The following is an 11,006-nucleotide window of genomic DNA, read 5'->3' as shown; positions in this document are numbered from 1 at the left end:
TAAAATACATACATATACTATATATATAAAATACATATATATACTATATATATATATATATATAGTATATATATATGTTGGATTTCTCTTCCAAGTCATTTTACAATATTGTAAAGCGAAAGGGTTTGTAATCAGATTATTGAGTCACTAAGATAGTAACAATAGTTTGAAAGTTAGTTAAATGTTCTGAACCCTCAGTTTCTTAATCTTTAAAATGGGATTTTGCTGGTGGATTAAACCTCTTAAGTATTGGAGGGCACACAATCACTCAATGAATGTTGGAGTCATGGTTTCCATGTCCTCATCATTCTGTTCCAACTCCTCAAGAGGCATTTGCTGATTTGATTTGAATAATCAGGTAAACTACCGTTATGTGTTTAGGAATCTGGTAGAGGAGGAGAGAGGAAGTGCTTTTGGAAAATTCCACGGATCGTGGTAGAAAATTAAGTGGGCACCAGGGCCAATAAACCAGTCCAAGTGCTCACATGGGAGAAGGAAGCAAAGGTTGGTGGGAAATAGACAAGCCCTGGATCCCTAAGAGCTAAGGATTGATCAGCTAGACAAAAAAAAAAAAAAAAAAAAAAAGAAAAAGAAAAAGTAATTGACCACACAAGTTTTCAGGACGCATCTATCTTGAAGGAAGCCATCCAAAACTGTTAGTCGACGATCAGCAGTGACCATCTTCCTGTGTAAGACACATATCACCTCTGTCAACATACAGGCTCAAGGTGTCTCTGCCTAACTGAGGAGACTAAAAACTAGTATAGACTTGGTTAGCAGGACAACTCCCGGAGGGCGGTGATGACCAGCCTCTCCCAAATTCCCATCAAAGAAATGGGAACAGCCTGTCTTAGAGCTGGCAACTAAGGAAGACTGACTGCCATGTGCCAGGAACACGGAGGAATTTCTGTTGTCTACAGCTCAGACCGGAGCAGATTAAAGGAGGGGATGATTCCATCTGGGGCTGACTCTGTAATGCAGACCTTGGGCAAAGTCCCGGCCCCAGAGAACAGAGCCCGGAAAACTTCAAAGCCCGACCCACCATATCTGTGAATTCCTGGGGCTTGTGTTCTCACGATCCCTTCTGCCTCTGGCTCCTCCGGCCCTCACCCCACCCCTGCTTGGCCCCATATCAGCCTGGCCGGGAAACTCCAACCCTTCAACACTTTGCACAGAGAATTCACTCAGACCCGGCACATCATGAGTGTAGTTGTCTTAAGTCAGTTGTTCCCCACTGGGGACATTTGTCAGCGTCTGGAGACATTTTTGGTTGTCACAAATGGGGAAGGGGTGCTGATGGCATCTAGGTGGGTAGAAGCCGGAGATGCTGCTGTGCACAGGACAGCCCGCCATGACAAAGAATTATCTGGCCCATATGTCAATAGCATTGATACTGAGAAAATGCCTTCATTGAAAGATACGAAGGTCATGAGACTGTTAACATTGTGCCGTACATGGGTTTCTGCGATTTCTATGTCTTCCCTTTTTCCTTTTACTTTCTCTGCCTTTCTCTTCCACCTGCCCCCCTCCGCCCCCACCGCCCCCACCTCTGTTCTTCTCAGGAGCAAAACACATCCTTCTCCCTGCCTCATGGTCCTCAGTTAAGCCATCACCTTTAGGGATAAGAATATGCCCTTGGAGTTTCATCCACTCTGCCAAGCAGCTCATCAAATTATTTCTCCTAACTACAGTGCTCTCCCTAAGAGGAGTCCCGGTCAGTATGACGTCTCCCACTCCACATCTTATTACACACATACGTGAAGGAACCACTCGTCAGGGAAATGGAACGGGCTTAGATCCCTCACGAGGGTTTGGGGAACAGCAATTGCCCGCACTAGCCCTCGGAGTGGACATCGGTGCACCGTAGAGTCCCAGAACCCAGGGCTGCCTGCTCTGAGGACAGCGGCATCAGGCAAAGCATGTGCGTTGCTGTAAACGCGAACAGGGTCTCTGGCATGAAGGTGCAGCCTTTCTCCCCAGCCCCACCGAGCTCTCTGCGGAAGCTGCTGACCTAGCAAGAGGAACGGGAGTGAATCCCAAGCGGAAGAGATCAAACAGGTGGCCGCAGTGATTCTGAAGGACTGCACCCCACTCCCTCTAGCTCGTCTATCTCTTTCTGGAAGGCTCGATTCAGACAGAACATGGGACGCGGAGGACTCCAACTTCTAAAGAAGGGAACCTACCCGAGGGATCAAGCAAATACGCAAAATAAACAATGGAATAAACTCAGCAAAAAAAAAAAAAAGTTTGGGGTGCCTGGGTGGCTCAGTCGGTTGAGCGTCCGACTTCGGTTCAGGTCGTGATCTCGCGGTTTGTGGGTTCGAGCCCCACGTTGGGCTCTGTGCTGAACACTTGCTCAGAGCCTGGAGGCTGCTTCAGAGTCTGTGTCTCCTTGTCTCTCTACCCCTCCCCCGCTCGTGCTCTGTCTGTCTCTCTTTCAAAAATAAATAAATGTAAAAAAAAAAAAAAAAAACACTTAAAAAAAAAAAGGTTTAATTTGAGTTCTAATAAGGCCCAAGAAGACACTGCTGGGAAAGCAGTCAGGACAATCTTAGGAGGAGGGACCTGAGAGCAGGAGAGGAGACCCAGAGATGCAAATCCTGATTGCCAGATCACTCCCCTTCCCCCATGGAAGCCCTGGGTACCACAGAAGAGCAATTTAATGAAGGAGAAGGAAAACTGAGAAATTCTCCCAGAACCCAGAGGAAAAAGAAAAAAGGGATTATGGGGCCAGCTTAATAACAAACAATAAACAGTATCTAAAAGGGGACTAGAAGGGCCGTGGAACAGAAGTAGGAAGAGGTGGGGAAAGACATAGTTAAAAAAAAAAGATGCTGAGGAGAATGAGGATCTTCCTAGAAAGAGTGATTTCAGACCTGATGGGGAAGTACAGCGTGTCCTGAGAACAGGCGGAAATAAACCTATTAAAGCAAGATTCAGCGAAGAGTGAGGCCTGCCTGGGCCAGCAGCACCTGGCTGGCACGCCAGCATTATTCAGAGAGTGTCTGCATAGCCCACACTTTTCCCCCTAACAGTACCAGCGAAAGTTCTCTGATCTGCGGCTTTAAGAAGACAATAAAAAAGATCTGATAAGAATGACTAGAAACCACTGCGATTCATTGAGGATTGCAGTTTATCGCCAAGTAACGGAAGAAAAATATATACTGTGCATGTGCATTTTATGTATATACGGATCTGCACTTCTGATTTAGATGATTATTAATTTCCTGAGCACAGGAATCGGTGAAAACCTTCCGTTTGCTGTGGCTGAGAAAAAAAGTACCGGTTTTGCTCTAGTCCGGGTCCTTTTCTGCCGGTGTCCAGGCTCTCTGGCTATACCAGGTGCCAATGCTGGTCTGAGCGGCCACGCTCGTGGTTTCTGGTTTCCGCCAATGTGCTTGTTCACAATTTTTTTTTTCCTTTTTAACATCTCAGGGAATTATTTCTTTTTTTTTTTCAAAAATTTTTTAATGTTTATTTATTTTTGAGACAGAGAGAGACAGAGCATGAACGGGGGAGGGGCAGAGAGAGAGGGAGACACAGAACCGGAAACAGGCTCCAGGCTCCGAGCCATCAGCCCAGAGCCCGACGCGGGGCTGGAACTCACGGACCGAGAGATCGTGACCTGAGTTGAAGTCGGACGCTCAACCGACTGAGCCACCCAGAACCCCCCTCAGGGAATTATTTCATTCAAGCTTTCACATGCATGTTGTCATTTAGGACCTTTGCCCTCCCGGAGTCTCATTTTGCATCATATTATATTTTGGTGAGTTATCGCCAGTTCTGTGTTGAGATACAGCATTTTTTTTTTTTTTTTTTTTTTTTTTTTTTTTTTTTAGAATTGAGACAAAATTGACATAGAACGTTATGCTAGTTTTAGGTGGACAACATCATGATTCAGTATTTGTATATGTTATGAAACGATCGTCACAATAAGTCTGGCTAACATCTGTCATCTTGCATAGTTACAAAACATTTTTTTTTTCTTGTGATGAAAACTTTCAAGATCTATTTTCTCTGCAACTTCCAAATATGGGTGAAATAGATGAAGGACAAACTTCTGGTTATAAAATAAGTCACAGTTTTGTTTTCTTTTTTTCAGTACAGTCTTCTCACCAAGGCCGGTGACCTGTCGGTCTGTCTGTCCCTGCTGTCTCCGGCCGGTGCATAAACTCCTGGGGCTCTGTTCCATGCCTGCTTGCCCTGAGGTGCAACGTCTAGCTCTCTACACCATGCATACACAACGCCAGTGGAAGGAATCAACTTTGCAGCATTTGGTGGGGGAAATAAATCCCTAATTGGAATCTGACATGAAGATGTTTCTCTCGGTGGCAGAGGCCTAGGTTCCGTAATATCCCCGTGTAATACCTTAAAACACCCTCTGGAGTGCTGTGGCTCAGGGTTTCCCATGAGGAACTCATGCCTGCTCTCATGTGGATGCAGAAATGCCCAAAGCCGGTCGCCAGCCCCCCAAGAATAAGCTCCAGGCTGATGGAGGTGACTCCATGCCCGGGAGCTCTGAATTTAACAAATGTGGACTTGGCAGTCAGTCATGAGAGGTAAACCAGGAGTCTCAGAACATCTGCTGGAAAACCCATTCGATCCCTGCCCACTTTTGCAGACCCAGAGAATTCCTATAGCTTTGAGGTCTCAAGTGGGAAATGAGAAGCAGCTGGGAGCTCAGATAACACTGGAATGTCTTCAGAAGAAAAATCTAGAAGAGTCGATTTTGTAGAAAGGTTGAGGAACTCCTACTTTAATTTTTATTCTTATATATCATTTAGATTTTTTTTTATCGGCTACGTATTTAATTTTTCTATATTGTTAAGCTAGTTAAGACAAGACAAAAAGAAAGACCTTTGAGTACTAGATCCTGATGTGGATGGCACAGGAGTCAGACTGTGAGGACAGAGGGAGCGTGAGGTGGAGAAAGAGTCCTGGCCTGGTGCTTTGAGAAGCCCGAGTAAGTCTTGTGCTGTGGTTTCGATTTTAACTCATGCTGCCTATCCCCTTACAAGACCATGTGTGGTAGATTATCCCAGTGATTGCCCTTAGTGAATTTCACGTCCATGCCCTTGATAGTCTCTTCTCACAGGGACTCCGGGTTTGGCCACATGACTTGCCTTGGCCAATGGGATGTCAGCAAATATGGCGTGCCCTTTCAGGATGTTGCCTCCATGTGAAGAAACCCACACTTGCCTGTTTGTGACCCAGCCGACAGTCAACACCAACCTCCGGACGTGAACATAAGGCCATAGTAGGTTGCCCAGCCCCAGCCGAACTGCCTGATAGATGATGTTTGCAGCGCGAGTGACTCCAGGTAGGACAAAGAGAAGAACCACTATCTAAGCCCGGCCCGAATTGCTGACTCACATGATCCTAAGAAAGGTGATTTAGGTAAAAATGGATGATGTTGAGGAGTTCTGTTCTCCCTCTAATGGCACTCTTCTCTTCCCCCGGAGAGGAAAGGAGGAAACTCATGTGTAATGTATCAGCCTCTGAATTTTGTGGGGAAAAAAAGAGCTTTGTAATTTCAAAGTATAGTCTTGAACCACGCTCAACAGGCATTTTGTCTTTTGGCCCTGTGTTTGCGTATTATAGCCAGCTGTTTAAGTAATTTGTTAATGTTTACATTTATAATGATTAATGAGCATGATTTTAAAATGAAACGCTGTCCATTAGAGCCTTTTTTCTCAAAATAATTTATTCAGTGAATCATATTTGTCTTATCTCTTGTCCATGGAGAGACCAACCTGGCGGCGATCCAGTTGTCAGGTTTCTCAAAAATGGATGCCCTATTTGCCCCCAAGACCTGCAGTTCATGCACAGATCTGTCTTAACCTCTAAGGAAGGTCTTAACCTTTTCTTCTCTCCCGCAGCCTTGCTCACAGGAGAAGAAATAGCAGTCATCTGAGGTAGTTTGTCATGCGGGTGCTTCTTCTAAAAACCTTTCAATAGCTGCTACTACATCAAGGAGAAACCCCCAAGGGCGCCTGGGTGGCTCTGTCGGTTAATTGTCTGACTTCTGCTCAGGTCATGATCTCATGGTTCATGGGTTCGAGGCCCATGTTGGGCTCTGTGCTGACAGCTCAGAGCCTGGAGCCTGCTTCGGACTCTGTCTCTCTCTCTCTCTCTCTCTCTCTCTCTCTCTCTCTCTCAAAAATAAATAAGCATTAAAAATTTTGGTGGAGAATGGTGGGAAGGAGATTTTTGCCTCAGCGTAAGGAAAGGCTCTCTGGCAAATAGAGTTGCCTAACTTGGAATGGCCAGCTGGGGTCAGGTATTAATTATCCTCTTTCTCAGCAGTGGGCTAGGAGAACTGGTCAGCAACGTGGGATGGGACAATCATGTACAGGTATGGGGTCAAACTGGATGGCTTCCAGATGCTTTCCACCTCGAATTTCCAATGACTCTCTCATGGTAATTAAGAGGAAAAGACCCAAGAAACACTTAACGAACAAAACAACATATGATGAGAAGGATAGCCAACGAGTACCAAAGGAGCTGTGTGAGCAGCAAAATCTCAGTCCCGAGATTGGGTTCACAGGAAAGTGGGTGGAATGAGTACAGGGAGGTGGGGGGATGGGAACTTTTGGCAGAAGGCCCAGCAGAAGGAAAGGGGAAGGTCTGTGCACAGCAGGGAGGAACTTGGGCCAGGAAATGATGTCTTACAGTAATGTGGGATCAGGTTGTGCTTTGAAAGTTGCTCAGAGGAATTAAGGAATTGAGAGGAATTAAGGCAATCAAGGCAAACAAGCAAATAAACACACAAAATAACCGTGGCCTGGATTTCAAGTTCTAGTTCTCATTTCTGTCAATTACTAGCTGAGCGACCGTGAGGAGATCACGTTTTCTGGACGTTCACTTCACAAGTTGCGACGAAGTAGACCGGTTTGAATGGTCAAGCTTCCTTCTGCTCTGCAAGGCGACGACTTTTTAAGATAAATTGTTGGCTGCCATTATAGATTCATGAGTGAAAGAGGCATATGAGAGGAGTATTTGGGGACGATTCATTCAATACACAGGGTAGACTGCGGTCGTAAGAGACCGGTTAGGAAGAACAGCAGAGAGGCCATTCCAGTAACTGGTTCTCAAAATAATATCATTCAACTTGGAGTTTGGTGCCAAGGCGTCAGGAAGCACGGAGTTTGGTCCCCCTCTATGACAACTCTGTTTATAGGTCACATTAATTTCCTGTCTTCTTGTGTGATTAAAAAAATGCAATGCTGATGTGATCACTCTAAACGCTGCCTCTGTGACATACGTTCTGATTTTTGCATTCTGTCATGAGAGGGGTTCCAGCGATGGCTCACCTAGCAGTGTTTTTCTGCTGCCATGTCCCGCAAAGTATCCAGCACCATCCACACAAGTATTGAGACAGAGGAGTTTTCGCACGTCGTTTTTTCTCAGCTGTCAAATGGCAGATGGCCCAGCCCAAACCTGGCTGGCCACAAAGTTCAGAATACTGATCTCTTACTCCTGTCCTTTCTCAGCAGGCACTTTGTTTAGCAATGAAGTTTTATCCTGACTTGTAAAAGAGTTCTTACAATGACAGTTTGCTCTGGTTCTTAAAATAAAGTGTTTCCACAGACAGCTCTATGCCTGGGGCCGCTCATGGGAGGTGGTGACTTCTCTCCAGGTCACTGCTTTGCAGTTGGCCAGACTGAGAGGGAAGGAAAGTCATGGCCACCTTAGGGTGCCCGTGGCTGGCAGAGGCCGTGGGTGAGAGGGAAGGGGAGGAGAGGAATTTTTGATCGCTGTAACTGGCTGCTTCAGTGAGTTAGAAACACTAATTAGAGAACCGTTAGGTTGTAGGTCAGTGGCTGGAATGTCTTCAGAGCGAGGCATGACCGAGATGTTATATGACAGATACTGCCCGGTGACTCGTCAGGGAGGCGTGAGAAGCTCCAGTCTACACACTCGGCTTGTGGTGGTAGGATGAGAGTTCACAAACAGAGTAAATGCAAGGTGACCAGAATAAACCAAGGTAGGGAGAGCCTGGGTGGGCCTCTGGGAACACCTCTTCAGCAATTCACTCTGAATGGGTGCCAGCCACCCCAGAACCCCACAACTGCCTTTCTTCCTGTTCTGCCTGGATTCCTTCCCTCCAGTACTGGAACAGAAAACAGACTTGGGACAAGGAGGACTTGGGGAAACAGGATCAAATCTGGGTGAGGTTGGCGGATGGGGAGTCATTCCGATTTCTTCTCTCTTACGTCATCAAGCCCAGACGGAGAGGGTGAAATCAACGTGAGTTGTGGGCTCACGCCCCCTTGATCACTTCAGCCACAATGTCCCCTCTTTTCTGTTTGCCTCGGATTGCTGAAGCATGGTCCGTGGACCAGTGCTGGTCCGTGGGGTGTTTTTAATTTTCTTTCTTTATTTTAATACCTCTGATGAGATAACCACAGAAATTAGGATAAAACATGCAAAAACTTGCATAACAATTCAGCATTGTTTTGACATCCAAGCACGTTTTGACTGTGTTTTACCAATGCATTGGTCTCCAATGGATCAGAAACTCAAAAACTGGTCCTTTGCCACAGGTGGTTTGGGAAGCACCACTTGTGTTCCATCACTTCATCAATGAAATGTTTACTTAGGGTCTACTGCACTCAAGTGTCAGCTCTAGGGACACAAATGTCTCAGGAGTTGACCGTCAGGGCTTTGTACGGCTAGCTAATGATACGAGGGTGGTCGTCTGGTCTTCCCTTGTGTCAAGGCAAATTCCAGAGAGAAAGAGGCCATATCTCAGTCTGCCTTGGTGTCCAACTAGGTTTCTGGCACAGTGTCGAGAACAGAGCAGACACACAATAAGTACTTGTTGAGGGGCGCCTGGGTGGCGCAGTCGGTTAAGTGTCCGACTTCAGCCAGGTCACGATCTCGCGGTCCGTGAGTTCGAGCCCCGCGTTGGGCTCTGGGCTGATGGCTCAGAGCCTGGAGCCTGTTTCCGATTCTGTGTCTCCCTCTCTCTGCCCCTCCCCCGTTCATGCTCTGTCTCTCTCTGTCCCGAAAAAAATAAACGTTGAAAAAAAAAAAGTACTTGTTGAATAAAGTTACTACTTTGCAATCGTGGTAAGAAAAATGAGATGAGAAGGTGACAGCTGTATGTGACTATAGCAGGTAGCTGGCCTCTTGCCTTTCTGTCTCCCTGCTCTTTTTATACCCATTCTGAAGATAAACTTCCATGGCCACAAACATGGACTGGAAATGGCTCTACCTCTGAACTTGAATAAATATCCAGGGGCATCTGGATGGCTCAGTGGCTTAAGTATCTGACTCCTGGTTTTGGCTCAGGTCATGATCTCATGGTTCATGAGTTCGAGCCCCACACGGGGCTCCAGGCTGAGCATGGAGCCTGTTTGAGATTCTCTCTCCTCTCTCTCTTTCCCTCCCCTACTCGTGTGTGCTGTCTCTCTCAAAATAAATAAACGAACATTGGCGGCTCCTGGGTGGCTCAGTCAGTTAAGCGTCCGACTTCAGCTCAGGTCATGATCGCTCTGTCTGTGAGTTCGAGCCCCGTGTAGGGCTCTGTGCCGACAGTTCAGAGCCTGGATCCTGCTTCGGATTCTGTGTCTCCCTCTCTCTCTGCCCCTCCCCCACTCGCACTCCGTCTCTCTCTCTCTCTCTCTCTCTCTCAAAAATAAATAAATAAACAATAAGTAAACAAACATTGGAAGAAAAAAAAAATCAAATCTAAAAATGACTGGAATTTATAAGCACTCTTCAAAGGAAGCTCAACTCTTGTGAGGCAAATCATGTGGTCTTGTTTATCTGTTAATTATCTTAAACTTTGGTGGGGGAAGTGATTGGAGGCCAGGGTTCTCAATAAAGACCTACCTTTGGTGCCAGCAGCTGGCACGGGAACAATTTCATTTTGCTGCTGGGTAGTAGTAACACCCAACAGTCTCCAACAGGAACCGAAGCCTCAAAGTGGCCCCAGCAATCCACTGCCCGCCTGATTCTCAGATTTCACAGCGGGCGAGTGAAATGCAGAGACAGTAAGGGACTTGCCATTCTGGTAATAAACTGTAGCCCTTTCCAAGGATTTACGATGCAAACATAACTTACTTTGGGCCAAAGTTTGATAATGCAAAATCTCACCACTAAAACGAACTCAGTCGCAAAGGAAAACCTCACCGAGTTGACATTTATTCAGGTCAGAGAAAGGCCAAATACATAAGTTGGCAAGAGCGTGCATCTCAACCTGAGATAGAACGCGTATTGTAGGAAGTAACGCGCCAAGGGCCAGAAATCTGTGACTCTTAGCACATGCTGGCAGTTAAAAAAAGGTTCACGGTCCACTGGAAAATTATTTTCTAAGTCCCTTGTTATTTAACATAAACGTGATATAACATGACAAGCTCCCCTAACCTGCAGGTTGAATTTTTCTGATGACCCCTGAATGCAGAGTTTCTCAGCCTTGGCACTCCTGACATTTTGGAGCGGGTAACTCTTTGGAGCTGTGGGGGGCTGTCTCGCACACTGTGGGATGTTTAGCATCATCCCTGGCCTCTACCCTCCAGATAAATGCCAGTAGCCTCCCTCAGTTGCTGATAGAAAATGTCTTTAGACATTGCCGAATGTTGCCCCCAGTTGAGATGGAATGGTTACTTCTAGCTGTGGAAGGATGAAGAATGTCGTAGCGGGATGATGCATAACATCATTAGTCATTAGGGAAATGCAGACTAAAGGTGCCATGAGATACAGCCCCCCACCTGTAAAAATGGCTATGTTTAAGAAAAAATGACAATACAAAGCGCTGGCAAGGATGTAGAGAAACCAGAAGTCTCCTATACTGCGGGTGGGAATGCAAAATAGTACAGCTACTTTGTAAAACAGTGTGGCAGCTTCTTAGATAACTAACCTTATACTTATCACACAACCCAGCAGTCCTGCCCCTAAGTATTTACAAAACTGAAATGAAAGCTTACATCCACAAAAACCTGTATGTGAATGTTGATAGCAGCTGTATTTATAATTGCCCCAAAACGGAAACAACCCAA

General features: G+C 46.1%; 1 long non-coding RNA gene across 1 annotated transcript in view; it reads left to right on the top strand.

Annotated features, from left to right (window-relative positions):
- The window catches only part of LOC121037556 (uncharacterized), an 8,936-nt gene extending 4,627 nt beyond the window's left edge, over positions 1-4,309 (top strand). The window contains exon 2 of the long non-coding RNA XR_005793833.1: positions 4,103-4,309. This is a non-coding gene — a long non-coding RNA (uncharacterized LOC121037556). The remainder of the gene's footprint in view (positions 1-4,102) is intronic.
- Positions 4,310-11,006: the final 6,697 nt, after the last annotated feature.

This window comes from Herpailurus yagouaroundi, unplaced genomic scaffold, assembly GCF_014898765.1.
Source record: "Herpailurus yagouaroundi ecotype Mexico unplaced genomic scaffold, PumYag 163, whole genome shotgun sequence".
NCBI classification, from domain to species: Eukaryota; Metazoa; Chordata; class Mammalia; order Carnivora; family Felidae; genus Herpailurus; species Herpailurus yagouaroundi.
Note: the sequence above shows the minus strand (reverse complement) of the source record. Positions and strands in the feature narration are given on the sequence as shown.